At 39.9% G+C, this 18135-nt stretch overlaps 1 protein-coding gene across 4 annotated transcripts in view; it reads right to left on the bottom strand.

Annotated features, from left to right (window-relative positions):
* Positions 1-18135, bottom strand: part of LOC123499138 (RNA exonuclease 4-like) — a 35437-nt gene that overhangs the window by 2515 nt on the left and 14787 nt on the right. The window lies entirely within an intron of this gene.

The raw sequence follows: 18135 nt of genomic DNA, 5'->3' as shown, positions 1-18135 counted from the left end.
ACTACACAAAACAACTCTTTCTTTCAAGGTACCAATACATATAGGTCACATTTTTTGGTAATTCAATTTGAATGACACCAGTCAGGCAGAATTTGTCAAGTGACCATGCAACACGCATTGTATGAATCAAAACAAATGCAGTCATTGTTGGTGATCTTGATCTTGACACAGGCAAGCTTCACTGTGTTCTTTAGTGTGATGCCATTACTACTTGAGGTAAGATACACTTTCATACAATTAAAATTGCACCTTTCTTTTAACATTCTTATCTTCCATACATGTAAAAAAAATTATGGTAAAAGAAATTATGATTATTAGCCCTGTAGTCTCTGACTCTCTCACTGTCACTGTCAACACTATATGCCCGGTACATATTTACATCTCACAAGTCACAGCAAAGATCATGTGTAGCCTACTAGCAAAGATCAAAGTTTTTAAATGCAAAATATTATGATCTAATAATGATTTAAATACATGTGAGTCTTCAAATGTCAGGTGAAATCCTTCACTTCATATTCAGAGCTTAAATCTGCTAATTTGTCTTTTATTTCATTTCAATGTCTACCATAACATTGTGCATCTTATGAGCCTGTGCATCTTATGAGCCATCAAATACAGTAGTTGTTGTTGGATGTACATGGGCAACACATTAAGTGGCTCACCCATTTGTCTCACCATGCCCATGACTCAAACTCGTGTGTGTGTGTGTGTGTGTGTGTGTGTGTGTGTGTGTGTGTGTGTGTGTGTGTGTGTGTAATTCACCTCGGTCGCCTGCTGGTCACCCAGCAAGTCTTCCCCATTACGGAGCGAGCTCAGAGCTCATAGACCGATCTTCGGGTAGGACTGAGACCACATCAACACACAACACACACCGGGAAAGCGAGGCCACAACCCCTCGAGTTACATCCCGTACCTATTTTACTGCTAGGTGAACAGGGGCCACACATTAAGAGGCTTGTGTGTGTGTGTGTGCATTTACCTAGTTGTTGTATCTACCTAGTTGAAGTTTTACAGGGCCTGGGCTTTATGCTTGTGTGGCCCCATCTCCATATCTACACTTATCCAATTCACTCAAACTGTGTGTGTGTGTGTGTGTGTGTGTGTGTGTGTGTGTGTGTGTGTGTGTGTGTGTGTGTGTGTGTGTGTGTGTGTGTGTGTGTGTGTGTGTATTTACCTAGTTGTATTTACCTAGTTGTAGTTTTACAGGGCCTGGGCTTTATGCTCGTGTGGCCCCGTCTCCATATCTACACTTATCCAATCTTACTTTAAAAGTGTGCACACTCGTTGCAGACACTACTTCTTCATCTAAACTGTTCCACGTCTCAATACATCTCTGCTATATTTTTTTATATCTCTCAGACATCTTCCCTTTCTCAGCTTCTTACTATGTGTGTGTGTGTGTGTGTGTGTGTGTGTGTGTGTGTGTGTGTGTGTGTGTGTGTGTGTGTGTGTGTGTGTGTGTGTGTGTGTGTGTGTGTGTGTGTGTGTAATTCACTATTTGATCTGCTGCAGTCTCTGACGAGACAGCCAGACGTTACCCTACGGAACGAGCTCAGACCTCTTTGTTTCCGATCTTCGGATAGGCCTGAGACCAGGCACACACCACACACCGGGACAACAAGGTCACAACTCCTCGATTTACATCCCGTACCTACTCACTGCTAGGTGAACAGGGGCTACACGTCAAAGGAGACACACCCAAATATCTCCATCCGGCCGGGGAATCGAACCCCGGTCATCTGGCTTGTGAAGCCAGCGCTCTGACCACTGAGCTACCGGGCCATGTGTGTGTGTGTGTGTGTGTGTGTGTGTGTGTGTGTGTGTGTGTGTGTGTGTGTGTGTGTGTGTGTGTGTGTGTGTGTGTGTGTGTGTGTGTGTAATTCACCTCGGTAGCCTGCTGGTCACTCAGCCAGTCTTCCCCATTACGGAGCAAGCTCAGAGCTCATAGACCGATCTTCGGGTAGGACTGAGACCACAACACACCCACACACCAGGAAAGCAAGGCCACAACCCCTCGAGTTACATCCCATACCTATTTACTGCTAGGTGAACAGGGGCCACACATTAAGAGGCTTGCCCATTTGCCTGGCCCCTCCCGGGACTCGAACCCAGCCCTCTCGATTGTGAGTCGAGCGTGCTAACCACTACACTACGTGTGTGTGTGTGTGTGTGTGTGTGTGTGTGTGTGTGTGTGTGTGTGTGTGTGTGTATACTAGTTGTATCTTACAGGAAAAGAGCTGTGCTCGTGCTGTCCTGTCTCCATATGTATAGTCGTCCAATTAAGCCTTAAAGTCATCAACAGTATTTCTTGCTTAAACCACTGTTTTATCCAAATTTTTCCATATTTCTAGGCTTCTATTTGAAAAACTATATTTTTTAATGTCTCTTCTACATGCAATCTTTCAATTTCATGCCGTCTCCTCTTGTATTTCTTGAGCCCCACACCAATAAGTCTTTTTTGTCGACATGGTCCATCCCCTTCCATGCCTTGTATATAGAAATTAGGTCTCCTCTCCTCTTTCTCTCCTCTGTTGCAATGTTGGAAGTTTTAATCTTTTTAATCTGTCCTCATAAGTTAGGTCTATCAATCTTGGAACCAATTTGGTTACGTCTTCCTTATATCTTTTTTATTATGTGGTGATCTCACGAGTGCAGCATATTCTACTTTAGGTCAAATCATGTATTCAATTAGTTATTTCATCATCTCTTCATCTATGTAGGTAAAAGCTCATTCAATTTTTCTTAGCAACTCTTATGTTTTCCCAACTATATTGTTTGTGTGTTTTTCTGGTGAAAAATTATCATTTACTGTAATACCAAGATCTTTTTTTTCTTTTGTTTTCCAAATCTATAATAATCTCATAGTGTAAGATCTTGTCTGTCTTCTTTTACGTTTCCCTAGTTCCATCACTTTACATTTTTTTTTTGCATTAAATTCCATTTATCATTTCTTGCTCCATTCATGTATCTTACTGAAGTCTTCCTGTAACATTTCACAATTCATGTCATTCTGCACTCAATTCAGTAACTTTGCATCATCTGCAACTAACCTTATATAACTGTCATCCTCATCTACCATATCAATAATACCCTATGAACATTACTGGAGCCAGGACTTATATATATATATATATATATATATATATATATATATATATATATATATATATATATATATATATATATATAAAAAGAAAGACCCACTTTGGTGCTAGTTCTCTAGAAGAAAGAAATGCGTTAGCCAAAATTAGGGAGCAAATGTCTTAATACCTCCATCTTAAAAGAAGACAAGTCGTAGAAAGTCAGAAATACAGAAGTAGGTAGGGAATTCCAGAGTTTACCAGAGAAAGGTATGAATGATTGAGAATACTGATTAACTCTTGCATTAGAGAGTTGGACAGAATAGGGATGAGAGGAAGAAGAAAGCCTTGTGCAGTGAGGCTGCAGAAGGAGGGGAGGCATGCAGTTAGCCAGATCAGTAGAGCAGTTACCATGAAAATAGCAATAAAAGATAGAAAGAAATGCAACATTTTGGCGGTGAGAAAGAGGCTGAAGACAGTCAGTCAGAGGAGGAGAGTTGACGAGATGAAAGCTTTTGATTCCACCCTATTCAATAAAACTGTGTGAGTGGTACCCCCCCAAACATGTGAAGAGTATTCCATACAGGGATGGATAAGGTCCTTGTACAGAGTTAGCAGTTGGAAGGGCAAGAAAAACTGGCAGAGATGCCTCAGAACGCCTAACTTCATAGAAGCTGTTTTAGCAAGAGATGAGATGTGAAGTTTTCAGTTAAGATTATAAGTAAAGGACAGACTAAGGATATTCAGTGTGGAAGAGGGAGACAGTTGAGTGTCACTGAAGAAGAGGGGATAGTTGTCTGGAAGGTTGTGTTGAGTTGATAGATGATAGAATTGAGATTTTGAGGCATTGAAAACTATTAGATTTTCTCTACCCCAGTCAGAAATCTTAGAAAGATCAGAAGTCAGGCATTCTGTGGCATTCCTGCATGATCTGTTGACTTCCTGAAGGGTTGGTCGTCTCTGAAAGGACTTGGAAAGATATAGGATGGTAGCATCAGCGTAGGAGTGGATAGGGCAAGAAGTTTGGTTAAGATCATTAATGAATAATACTCGTAGAAAGAGTGGGTGACAGGACAGAACCCTGAGGAACACCACTATTAATACATTTAGGAGAACAGTGGCCGTCTACCACACCAGCAACAGAACAGTTGGAAAGGAAACTTGAGATAAAGATGCAAAGAGAAGGATAGAAAACATAAAGGGTAGTTTGGAAATCAAAGCTTTGTGCCACACTCTATCAAAAGCTTTTGATATGTCTAAACACAACAGCAAAAATTTCACCAAAATCTCTAAAAGAGGATGACCAAGACTCAGTAAGGAAAGCCAAAAGATCACCAGTAGAACGACCTTGACAGAAGCCATACTGGCAATCAGATAGAAGATTGTAAAGTGACAGATGTTTAAGAATCTTCCTATTCAGGATAGATTAAAAAATTAAAAAAGAAAGATGGACAGTAGCTTGAGGGATTAGAATGGTCACCCTTTTCAGGAACAGGCTGAATGTAGGCAAACTTCCAGCAAGAAGAAAAGATAGAAGTTGATAGACGAAGTTGAAAGACTTTGGCCAGACAAGGTGCAAGCACGGAAGCACAGTTTTTAAGAACAATAGGAGGAACCCCATCACGTTCATAAGCTTTCAGAGGGTTTAGTCCAGCAAGGGCATGGAAAACATCACTACGAAGAATTTTGATTGAAGACATGAAATAGTCAGAGGGAGGAGGAGAAAGAGGAACAAGCCCAGAATCATCCAAGGTGGAGTTGTTAGCAAAGGTTTGAGAGAAGAGTTTAGCTTTAGAGACAGAAGAGATGGCAGTGGTGCCATCAGGATGAAATAAAGGAGGGTAAGATGAAGAAGTAAAGTTATTGGAGATGTTTTTGGCTAGATGCCAGACGTCTCGAGGGGAGTTTGAGTTTGAAAGATTTTGACATTTTCTATTCATGAAGGAGTGTTTGGCAAGTTCAAGAACAGACATGGCATGATTCTGGACAGAAACATAAAGTGCGTGGGATTCAGGAGATGGGCAACCTCTCTATCATGTATAGCACGAGAACAGGCTGTGTTAAACAAAAAGTTTAGAAGATTTGGGTTGAGAAAAGAATGGGGAATGTACACCTCCATGCCAGACACTATCACCTCTGTCATGCGTTCAGCACAAAAAGATGGGTTTCTGACAGAGAAACAGTAATCATTCCTGGGAAAATCAACATAATACCTCCTCAGGTCCCATAAACTGGCAGAGGCAAAACACCAGAGGTACCTCTGCTTTGGGAGATCCTGAGGAGGAATTGGAGAAATAGGACAAGATACAAAAATGAGATTGTGATCGGGGGAGCCCAACAGCAATGATAGGGTGACAGCATTAGCAGAAAGATTAGAGGTGAGGAAGAGATTAAGAATGTTGACCGTGTCCCCAAGACGGTCAAGAATATGAGTAGGGTGTTGCACCAGATGCTCTATGTCATGGAGGATAGCAAAGTTGAAGGCTAGTTCACCTGGGTGGTCAGTGAAGAGAGAGGAAAGCCAAACCTGGTGGTGAACATTGAAATCTCCAAGAATGGAAATCTCAGCGAAAGGGTAAAGAGACAGAATGTGCTCCACTTTGGAAGTTAAATAGTCAAAGAATTTACTATAGTCAGAGAAATTAGGGGAGAGAAAGACAGCACAGATGAATTTAGTTATAGAATGACTATTGAGTCGAAGCCAGATGGTGGAAAACTTGGAAGATTCAAGAGCGTGAGCATGAGAGCAAGCTAAGTTAAGACACATAGACGCAACATCCAGCTTTGGAACAAAAATGAGAATAGAGAAAGTAGGAGGGAATAGAGAAGGGCTACTGTCAGTTGCCTCAGACAGCTGTGTTTCAGTGAGGAAAAAATGAGGTTTAGTAGAGGAGAGGTGGTGTTCCACAGATTGAAAATTAGATCTAAGACTGCAAATATTGCAGAAGTTAATGTAGAAAAAGTTGAGGGAGGAGTCAAGACATTTGGGGTCATTATCAGAAGAGGAGTTTGACCTGGGGACATTTCTGGTCCCCTCCCCTGAAGGGGACTCCAAAGCTGGGTCTGGAGTTGCCTTTTTTTTTTTTTTTTTTTTTCCATTAATGCCTATAGTGCCTGTAGGCTCACTTGAAGAGTATGCAGGAAGCGCTATTCAGCTTTCGCCCATTAGTGGGGCAGGCAATTTTATTTATAAAGTGAAGGGTGTATGTGTGGTAAGTGCATGTAGTTTTGTGTGGAGGAGAGTTGTCTTTAGAGGGCAGGCTATGACTGCCCCCTTGACTTGTGAGACACAAAGGGAAACGTTCAGCAAGATCACAGCTAGCTTTAATGGAAGGTTCACAGCACCCCCTAAACTAGTGCTATTACACCTCACTGGGTGTAAATTATCATTTAAGTAGGTGCCTACTACCTCCTTGCCATGAAATTCCACTTATAAGTCTACACCATTTTGATTCTTCACCTTTTATCACTGTTCTCCTTTCACTGTCTTCTAAGAAGTCTGCTATCCAATCCAGTACTTCTCCCTGTAAACCACCTATGTTTTTTTTTATTTCCAATAGCAATTTCTGATGTGGTATTTTATCAAAAGCCTTTTTCAGATCCAAATAGACACAATCTGTCCATCTGTCCCTCTCCTGAATTATATCTATTACTCTAATGTAGAAACTCAATAAGTTTGTAACACAGTAGTCACCTGCCGCCTGGTGGAATACTCCAGGAGAGGTACTTACGGGGATGTAGGCAGTGCTGCAGATTGAGTGATTCCCCGTGTCCTCTCTTCCCGGTTCCCTTTGTGGTCTCATTTATACAATTGAGCAGCTGCAGCCTGCCCTCTAAAGACAACTTCTACTACTTCCTACACTACACTACAACACCTTACACTTTTACACTCTCTTCAAATCAAAATTTAATAATGGCTTCACCACGCCCTGCCTCGGAGTCCCCCTCTGGGGAGGGGACCATAAATGTCCCCAGGTCGGACTGCCCTCTGCTGTCGACCTTGGGTGTCTTGACACTTCATCTAATACTTTCACTATCAATTTCTGCAACATTCGTGGCCTTCGTTCTAATTTTCAATCTGTGGAACACCACCTCTCCTCTACTAAACCTCATCTTCTCTTCCTAACTGAAACACAGTTGTCTGTGACTACTGACAGCAGCCCCTTTTCTGTTCCCTCCTACTTGCTCTATCCTCATTTTCAATCCAAAGCTGGATGTTGCGCATACGTGCGTAACGACACCACTTGCTCTCGTGCCCACAATCTTGAATCTTCAGAATTTTCTACCATCTGGCTAAGACTTCAATGTCACTCTCTAACTAAATTCATCTGTGCTGTATACCTCTCACCTAATTCCTCTGACTATGTAAAATTCTTTGACTATTTGACTTCCAAGGTGGAGCACATCTTATCTCACTTTCCTTTGCTGAGATCTCCATTTTAGGGATTTCAATGTTCACCACCAGCTTTGGCTTTCATCTTCTTTCACTGACCAACCTGGTGAACAAACCTTCAACTTTGCTATCCTTCATGACCTAGAGCAGCTAGTGAAGTTCCCTACCCGTATTCCTGACCGCCTTGGAGACACGCCCAACATTCTTGATCTTTTCCTAACCTCCAACCCTTCTGCTTACTCTGTTAAACTTTCCTCTCCGTTGGGCTCCTCCGACCACAATCTAATTTCCGTTACCAGTTCTATCACTCCAGTGCAGCCTCAGGACCCGCCTAAGCGGAGGTGCTTCTGGCATTTTAACTCTGCTAAGTGGGAGGAACTAAGGCAGTACTATTCTGATTTCCCTTGGGATGATTATTGTTTTCATGTCAGAGATCCTTCTCTTTGTGCCGAGCGCATAACAGAGGTGATTATCTCTGGCATGGAGCTATACATTCCTCATACTTTCTCTAACCCTAAAGCTAAAAAGCCTTGGTTTAACTCTGCTTGTTCTCGTGCTGTCAATGATAGAGAGGCGGCTCACAAACGGTTCCGTAGCCATCCAACTGCTGAAACTCATGCCCTATATATTTCTGCCCGTAATCATGCCAAATCTATTCTCCAACTTACTAAAAACTCTTTCATCAATAGAAAATGTCAAAGTCTTTCCAATTCTAACTCCTCTCGAGATTTCTGGCATCTAGCCAATAATATCTCTAACAACTTTACTTCTTCGTCTTTCCTCCTTTACTTCATCCAGATGGCTCTACAGCTGTCTCTTCTTTTCTAAAGCTGAACTCTTCGCTCAAACCTTTGCTACCAACTCAACTTTGGATGATTCTGGGCATATTCCTCCTACTCCTCCACCCTCTGACTACTTCATCCCTAAAATTAAAATTCTTTATAAAGACGTTTTCCTGGCCCTCTCTGGCCTTGATTCTCGGAAGGCTTACGGTCCGGATGGAGTCCCTCCTGTTGTTCTCAAAACTGTGCTTCCGAACTCGCTCACTGCCTGGTCAAACTCTTTCATCTGTGTCTCTACTTCTATTTATCCTTCTTGCTGGAAGTTTGCTCACATTCAACCTGTCCCTAAAAAGGTGACCACTCCAATCCTTCTAACTACCGCCCTATAGCTTTGATTTCCTGCCTTTCTAAAGCCTTTGAGTCTATCCTTAATAGGAAGATAATGAGGCATCTATCAGCTCACAACCTTCTCTCTGATTGCCAGTATGGTTTCCGTAAAGGCAGATCTACTGGTGATCTTCTTACTTTCCTAACTGAATCTTGGTCATCCTCTTTAGGGACTTCGGTGAAACCTTTGCTGTCGGCCTTGACATATCGAAAGCCTTCGATAGAGTCTGGCACAAATCTTTAATTTCTAAACTACCCTCCTACGGATTCTATCCTTCTCTCTGTACCTTCATCTCCAGTTTCCTTTCCGATCGTTCTATTGCTGCTGTAGTAGACGGTCACTGTTCTTCCCTAAAACTATCAACAGTGGTGTTCCACAGGGTTCTGTCCTATCACCCACTCTCTTTCTATTATTCATCAATGATCTCCTAAATCTGACTCAATGCCCTATCCACTCCTATGCTGATGATACCACCCTGCATTATTCAACAGCGTTCAACAGACGCCCAACCCAACAACAATTAAATGACTCAAGGCGAGATGCTATAGGACGCCTAACTTCTGATCTTTCACTTGTTTCTGATTGGGGCAGAGAAAACCTGGTTTTGTTCAATGCCTCAAAACTCAATTTCTACAACTATCTACTCGACATAACCTTCCAGACAACTATCCTCTCTTCTTCAATAACACTCAACTTCCCTCTCCTCTACATTAAACACACTCGGTCTATCCTTCACTAAAAATCTAAACTGGAAATTTCACATCTCTACTCTTGCTAAATCAGCTTCCAAGAAGTTAGGTGTCCTATGGCGTCTTCGTCCATTTTCTCTCCCTCCCAGCTGCTTGCTCTGTACAAGGGCCTTATCCGCCCGTGTATGGAGTATGGCTCTCATGTCTGGGGGATCCACACACAGCTTTACTAAACAAGGTGGAATCTAAAGCTTTTCGTCTTATCAACTCTTCTCCTCTAACTGACTGTCTTGATTCTTTAAGTCACCGCCGCAATGTTGCATCTTTATCTGTCTTCTACCGCTGTTTTCATGCTGTCTGCTCTTCTGAACTTGCTAACTGCATGCCTTCCCCTCCTGCGGCCTCGCTGCACAAGACTCTCTACTTCTTCTCATCCCTATTCTGTCCATCTTCCTAATGCAAGAGTTAACCAGTATCTTCACTCCTTCATTCCCTACACTGGTAAACTCTGGAACTCTCTACCTGTGTCTGTATTTCCACCTGCCTATGACTTAAACTCTTTCAAAAGAGGAGTGTCAAGACACCTCTTACGTTAACTGGACCCTCCTTTTAGATTTTTTTTTCTCTTTCTACTTTTTTCTTAACAGGGCCTGGCAACCAGCGGGATTTTTTTTTTTTCCAACACTTTGTTTGCCCTTGGCCAGTGCTCTTGTAATGTAAAAAAAAAACTTCTGAAACTAAATTGTCATCCATTTAATGTATGTGACTCTTCTAGTTGTTCTATCCATCTGTCTTTAACAATTTTTTCTGCTATTTTTGCAACCACACTTATTAGGGACACTGGTCTGTAGTTCAATGGTTCTTCTTTATTACCTCCCTTGAAAAAAACTTTGTAGTTTCCTAAATTATTATTATTATTATTTAGCTTAGTAGTATATATCCTCATGACTCTTTTCCTCTTTGCATAGTCCAATTTTCATAGCATACATCCTTGCAGTTGAAGTCACCCATAAGTGTTACATTACTACTTTCTTGCAATATTTTTTTTTAAACAATTGCCCGTATCTCTCAACATTTCTTTATACTAATCTTGATTCCATTCATTAGTTTTGGTGACAAATATGCTACTGCAAAATCTCTTTTTCCATCTCTCTTTCCTTATACCTTAATTTTAATTACTTCTGCCATACCTTCTCTGATTTTCTACTGCTATATTCTTCTTGGTCAGTAAAATCATTACTCCTTCTTTCTTACTATTTCCAGATCTTAACCACACATTACAATTTTCATCTCCAATTTTTATATTTTCTGCTGGTTAATTTAGTTTTGTTTCTGTTATACCCGTGATGTCCGGCTACTTTATCTTAATATATTTATTAACTTCATGCAACATTGTTATTATTCCACTTATGTTCGTATACGCTTCTGACCATTTAATATTTCTACTTACATTACTGACTCCTCTTATTCTTTCCTTGTCACATACCCCTTTCTCAACTACTTCTTCTCTTCCTCCGATCTGTTCTCATTTTTTTCCTTTGCCTCTTATAAGTTCATTTATCTTATTTCTCTCCTCCTTATTTATGTCCCATTTTATCCAAATTTTCTTGCATTGTGCTGTCTTGTCAAGTCTCCATGCATGTGATATTACCTCTGATGCTATCATTTGTGCTCTAAACCTGACTTTCTGTGGTCTTCTTCCTCCCTCTGTATATTTTCCTAGTCTATGTACTTCCTCAATTTCACTCGCCCAGTCCTCACCCTCCCCCCGAAAACTTCTTACAACATCCTCTGCTACCTTTTTTTTTGTTCTTTCTCCCTCTTAGATTTTGCAGGTTCTTTTTCTTCATTCAAACCAAAGATAACAGTACTTTTCCTCTTGTTCACTGTACCCCTTACCATCAATACCTTTTTGTTTGATTACCTTCACTATCTCAAGTTAGATCTACATTTTTCTTTCATTTGTGTTTCCAGGATTTCTTTAAATCTACATTTTTCTTCCTCCCTTTCCTTTTTCTATTCTAGATGTTCATTCTATCACTTAATTTTCCTGTTTCTTTACTAACTCTCCACCCTCTTGCATCTTTTCTTTTAGCTCGGCACACTGGGTTTTCAGCACTGTTTTTTTCTTCCAAATCACGTTGCCTCTTTTCCAAGTTGATCACTCTTTCTATCAGGTCACTTACACTACTCTCCATAAGGTTCAATTTTCTAATCTGCATTTCTACTTGTAGTTCCTTGTTTGTGTCATCACTAAATCCCTGAAAAGGTGATCCCCACACCTTCTCTCTATCATTTAAAGCGAAAGCCATGGCCATACTTTTATGAATGTTTACCTCTTTAGAATCCTTTTTTTACTGTATGGAGACAGGACCTTGCACTAATACATAGCCCTATTTCCTGACAACACATTTCTAGGTAAGTTAGGTGGTTGCTGGTTTGTTTACAGGAGATCAGCTGTTCCACACCCACTCTCTGCCACAGTGTGTGTATGTATTTACCTAGTTATATTTACCTAGTTGTATTGTACAGGGTTCGAGCAGGGCTCAAAGTGTCCTGTCTCCATGTCTCCATTTATATAATTTTTCCTTAAAGTTATGCACATTATGTGCTGTAACAACTTCGTTATTCAATGCATTTCACTTTTCCACCATTCTGTGTGGAAATCTGTTTTTCCAACATCCTTCACACACTGCCACATCCTAATCTTCTTTACATGCCCTCTTGTCCTTCCATCTTCTTCTGTCACCATCACCTTACCTATCTTTTCAATGCCACTGACTATCTTGTACATTGTTATTAGGTTCTCTTCTATCTTGTAAGGTTGGTAATCCCATTTCCTTCAGTCGTTCTTCATATGTTAGGTCCTAAAATTCTGGTACCATCTTTGTAGCAATCTTCTATATCCTTTTTAATCTTCTTATATCCTTTTTAGAGCTCGGAGACCACACCACTGCTGCATATTCCAGACTTGGACGTATCATGCTTGTGATGAATTTTTTCATCATATCTTTGTCCATGTATTAAAATGCCACTCTTATATTAGTCAACATTTTATATGATAATCCAAATATCTTGCTTATGTGATTTTTAGGCCTCAGATTTTCCTGTATAATCACTCCCAGATCTTTTTCCTCTTTAGTCTTCATTATTTGTTCCACTCCCATCAAATAGTCCTATACCAGTTCTCTTTTGCTCTTTCCTAGTTCCATTATATGACATTTCTTGGCATTAAACTCTAATTTCCACTTCCTACTCCACTCATAGATCTTGTTTATATCTTCCTGTAACAGCAGACAGTCCTCTCTGGTTTTGATAACTTTTAACAGATTTGCATCACCAGCAAATAAATCAATATAACTGTTTACCCAAATGTGAATGTCACTTACATAAATCTGAAACATAATGGGGGCTAACACTGACCCTTGTGGTACTCCACTTGTTACTTATTCCAAGATGAGTATGTATCTCTGATCACAGTTCTCATCTCCCTATCCTTCAAATAATCTCTTGTCCATTCTAGCAAAGTTCCTAGCAGTCCTCCTATGTTCTCTAGTTTCCAAAGTAGTCTTCCATGAGGGACTTTATCAGAAGCCTCTTTTATATCCAGGTATACTGTGCCCACCCATCCGTCTCTGTTTTCCAGTCCTGCAATATCTCTCAAGTAGAAGCTTCATAAGTTTGATACACATGACCACCCTGTCCTGAACCCAAATTGTCTGTTCCATATGACTTGTTCCTCTTCTAGATATTCAACCCATTTTCCTTTGATAATTATTTCACACAACTTCCCCAAAACAATTGTAAGTGACACTGGTCTTTAGTTTAGTTGTTCACTAGCCTTTCCTTTTTTAAATATCAGTATTATGTTGGTTCTCTTCCATTCTAGTGGAACTTTCCCTTCATTTATTGAACTTGTAATTATTTCCCAAATTGGATCCAATAGTTGCTTTTTACATTCTTTTAACACCCAGCCTGATACACCATCTGGCCCCATTCCTTTTCTGACAACCAATTTATCCAATAATCTTCCAATATCTTCCTTGTGCACTGCAATTTCCTGTAATCATTGGCAATGCAATGTCCTATTCAGTTCCATGAAATCTTCTGCAGTGAACACCATTTTGAACATCTTATTCATTATTTCACACATTTCCTTCTCTGTTTGGTATGTCTTCCCTGCTTTAATTATTTTTTCTATTGTTTCCTTGTTATTCGTTTTGCCATTTATAAACTGGTAGAAAAGCTTGGGTTCGTCTTTGCTTTTATTCACCACATCTTTCTCAAAGTTTCTTTCTTCCTTTCCCCTTACTCTAATATATTAATTTCTTACATCTTTATACTGCTGTCTGTTATTGTCATTTCTCTGTTTTACGAGTTTCTTCCAAGCTTTATCTTTTGCCTTTTTAGCTTCTATGCATCTAGCGTTGTACCAAACGTCTATTTTTTCTGAACTCTATAAAAAGTATATAGTAAGCCTTCTACATTGATGAACCTCCTCATACTACCTCTTTCGTCCTTAAATCCAGAAAAATCTTTGTTCATAATATCCTCAGTTAGTTTCCTTTCAAGTTGCTCAGAGATGTCTTGTCATACAATCTCCTTTGTCACATCTCACTTTTCTTAACAATTTTGCATGTGTGTGTGTGTGTGTGTGTGTGTGTGTGTGTGTGTGTGTGTGTGTGTGTGTGTGTGTGTGTGTGTGTATTTACCTATTTGTGTATTACAGGGCCCGAGCTAAGCTCTCTGTGTCCTGTCTCCTTGTCATTCCTGTCATATTCATCTGATTGACACACACCGCATCAACGACATGACTGCTCAGTTTATTCCACTTATCAATGCTACGATGCAATTTACTATTTGTGTATTAGCTAAGCTCTCTGTGTCCTGTCTCCTTGTCCATTCCTGTCATATCTCTTTCATCTGATTGACACACACGCATCAACGACATGACTGCTCAGATGTACGATGGAAACTGTATTTTTATTTATGTCCTTTATTTTTTCCATGTCCTCGGAGATGATTACTTGTGGTCACCTTTATCAACTCTCTATCCAGTATGTCAATCTTGTTCACCAATTTATACATAGTTATCATGTCTCCTCTTGTTCTTCTCTCTTCTAATGTGGTCAGCCCCAGCTTCCTCAGTCTTTCCTCATAGTCTAACTCCCTGAGTCCTGGTACCATCCTTGTTGCCAGCCTTTGTACCCTTTCTACCTTCTTCACATTTTTCTTCATATGCGGTGACCAGACACATGCTGCATATTCTAACTGGGGTCTTATTAAGGTACATAATATCTTCTTCATCATTCCTTCATCTAGGTAGTGGAATGCAAGGCCAATATTTTGAAGCATGTTATATGTTTTCAAAAAAATCTTGTTAATGTGTTTCTCCGGTGACAAAGTGTTTTGCAGTTACTCCTAAGTCTTTCTCCTCATTGGTCTCTTTAATTTTCTCATCACCCAGCCTGTAATCCCTGTTTGGTCTGTATCTACTTCTTCCCATTTTCATAACATGGGTCTTGTCTATATTAAATTCCATCTGCCACTCCTTACTCCACTCATATATTTTATCAAGATCTTCCTGTAACTTGTTACAATCTTCCACATTCTTTACTCTCCTCATAATTTTAGTATCGTCCAAACATGTTCATATAACTGTCAATTCCTACTGGCATATCATTAACATAAATCAAAAACATGATGGGACCCAGCACTGACCCTTGTGGAACTCCACTGGTTACTTTCTTCCACTCGGACTTCCTTCCTCTCACCACTGTTCTCATTTCTCTTCCCATTAAGTAATTTTTCATCCATTTTGCTAGTTTATCATTTACTCCTCCAGTCATCTTTAGTTTCCACATCAGTCTATTGTGTGGTACTTTATCAAAGGCCTTTCTCAAGTCCAGGTAGATAGCATCCACCCATACCTCTTTATGTTGTAGTATGTCAGTCACTCTTGAATAAAAACATAATAAATTGGATACCCACAATCTTCCTTTTCTGAAACCAAACTGCCTTTCACTCAGAATGTTTTCACTTTCTAGATACTCACTCCACTTAGCTTTAATTACTTCTTTACATACCTTGCACAATATACTAGTCAACGATACTGGTTTATAATTTAGCGGTTCCATTCTACTACCATTCTTATATATAGGCACAATGTCAGTTCTTTTCCACTCTTTCGGGACTAATCCTGTTCGTATGGAGGTTTTCACAATATCAAATACGGGTTCAACAATTGATCCTTACATTCATTTAGCAACCTCCCAGATATGCCATCTGGCCCCATTGATTTATTAATATCCAGATTGCTTATAATTTTCCTTACATCTTCCTTAGTAACCATGATGTCCTGCATTTGCTTTATTTCCGTAGGCCTTCCTCCCATAAAATGCTCCTCCTTTGTAAACACTTTGCAAAAGTTGTCGTTCAAAATTTCAGCTATATCTCCAGCATCTTCATATACTTCTTCCCCGTTTTTTATATTTTCTATTGCCTCCCTTTTATTTAGTTTTCCATTTATGAATTTGTAAAACATTTTTGGGTCACTATCAGTTTTCCACCATCCTCTGTTCATATTCCTTCTGTGCTGTTCTCATTACTTCAACATATATATTCCTTGCTGTTTTGTAGCCTTCCCTTGATAATACATCACTGTTTTTCTTAAGTTTCTTCCATGCCTTTTCTTTGTTCTTTTTTGCTTCTTCACAATTCCTATTAAACCATTGTTTATTATTTAAAGCCCTCTTTTTGTAATATGGCACAAACTTTTTCACAGCAGAGTTATACAAATCCATAAATTTATCGTACTTCAATTGCATATCTCTTTCCTGGTATACCACGGACCTGTCAATTTCATTAAAGAATTTCCTTATATGGTTATAATTTGCCCTAGTATAATTTAATTTTTCCTCCCTGCGTTCCACAATCTTATTCGTGCTTAATTCTATATCCAGCTCAAAGCTTACGACATCATGATCGCTTTTCCCCAAGGGACTTTCATGTTCAATTTCCTCTTTTAGAGATTCCCTGGTAAATACCAAATCCAACCTTGCTGCAACATCTTGTCCCCTGCACCTTGTTGGTGATCTCACCCACTGTGCCATCAAGTTATTTGTTGCTACCTTTAACAATTCTTCTGCCCACTCACCACCATTCACCACTTCGTAGTCTTCCCACACTATTTCTTTGCAATTAAAGTCTCCAACTATCATCACTCTATCCTTTCTGTTGAGTTCTTGCTTCATTCTGTCTAAAGTATTTCTCATCACCATTTGGTACTGTTCATATTCCCAAGCACTGGTTCTGGGTGGTATGTATACTGTTATAATATTAATGTCCCTCTTACCATCTGTATCTGTTATAAGCATACTTATCACTTCCTCATTTCCCTTACTAAAGTTCACCTTCTTCACTATCAGATCTTCTTAGTAAAAACCATTATACCACCACCTCCTTTATTCTTTCTATCATTTCTCCATACTTTGTAGTGTTTTACAACAAACCAGTCTAGCTTTATTTCGGGTCTTAGCTTTGTTTCCACTACACACATTATGTCCGGTTCGTTATTTCTTAGGTAATCCATACATTCTAGCCTCTTAGACAGAAATCCATCTATGTTCGTGTAAGTTACTTTTATTCCATTCCTAGTCTCATTCTTCCATGTAATGCCTATTCCATCTGTTTTATCCACCACTTCTTTAGCCTCCCATTTCTCATCCTCCAAAAAAACTTGGTCTTTTCCTCCTCTGTTCTTTCATCATTTCTCTCTTTCACTTCAGATACAAGTGTGTGTGTGTGTGTGTGTGTGTGTGTGTGTGTGTGTGTGTGTGTGTGTGTGTGTGTGTGTTTTTTTTGTGTGTGTGTGTGTGTGTGTGTGTGTGTGTGTGTGTGTTGTGTTTCACTGTTTGATCTCTGCAGTCTCTCAGACAGCCAGACGTTACCTCTCAACAGCTCAGAGCTCATTATTTCCGATCTTCGGATAGGCCTGAGACCAGGCACACACACACACGGGACAACAAGGTCACAACTCCTCGATTTACATCCTACCTACTCACTGCTAGGTGAACACTACACGTGAAAGGAGACACACCCAAATATCTCCACCCGGAATCAATCGGTCCTCTGGCTTTGAAGCCAGCGCTCTAACCACTGAGCTACCGGGTGTGTGTGTGTGTGTGTGTGTGTATTTACCTAATTGTATTTACCTAATTGTAACATACGGGAAAAGAGCTATGCTCGTGTTGTCCCGTCTCCATATCTATTAATGTCCAGCTTTTTCTTAAAATCATGAATATTCCTTGCGTTGACCACTTCCACGTCTAAACTATTCCATGCTTCCACCCTTCTATGAGGGAAGCTATATTTTTTCACATCTCTCCTATAAGTGGCCATTTTTAGTTTTTTTCCATGCCCTCTCGACATTCTTTCATTCCACATACACAGATCTTCCCTATCCATTTTTCCATGCCAATCATCACTCTGTATATTGCTATCAGGTCTCCCTTTTCTTCTGTTTTCCAGGGTCGGAAGTTGCATTCTTTTCAGTCTGTCTTCATAAGTCAAATCTCTTAAGTCAGGCACCATTTTGTTGCAGCCCTCTGTACTTTCTCTAGTTTCCTTATGTGTTTCTTTAAGTTCGAGCCCACTGTATTGTTGCATATTCAAGCCTCGGTCTTATCATTGCAGTAATTATTTTCTTCATCATTTCTTCATCTAAATATACGAACGCCACTCTTATGTTCCTCAATAAGTTCAATACTTCTCCAATTATTTTGTTTATATGTCTCTCTGGCGA

This window comes from Portunus trituberculatus, chromosome 49, assembly GCF_017591435.1.
Source record: "Portunus trituberculatus isolate SZX2019 chromosome 49, ASM1759143v1, whole genome shotgun sequence".
In the NCBI taxonomy this organism is placed as follows: domain Eukaryota; kingdom Metazoa; phylum Arthropoda; class Malacostraca; order Decapoda; family Portunidae; genus Portunus; species Portunus trituberculatus.
The sequence above is the reverse complement of the archived record's forward strand: the minus strand, read 5'-3'. Positions and strand labels throughout refer to the sequence as shown.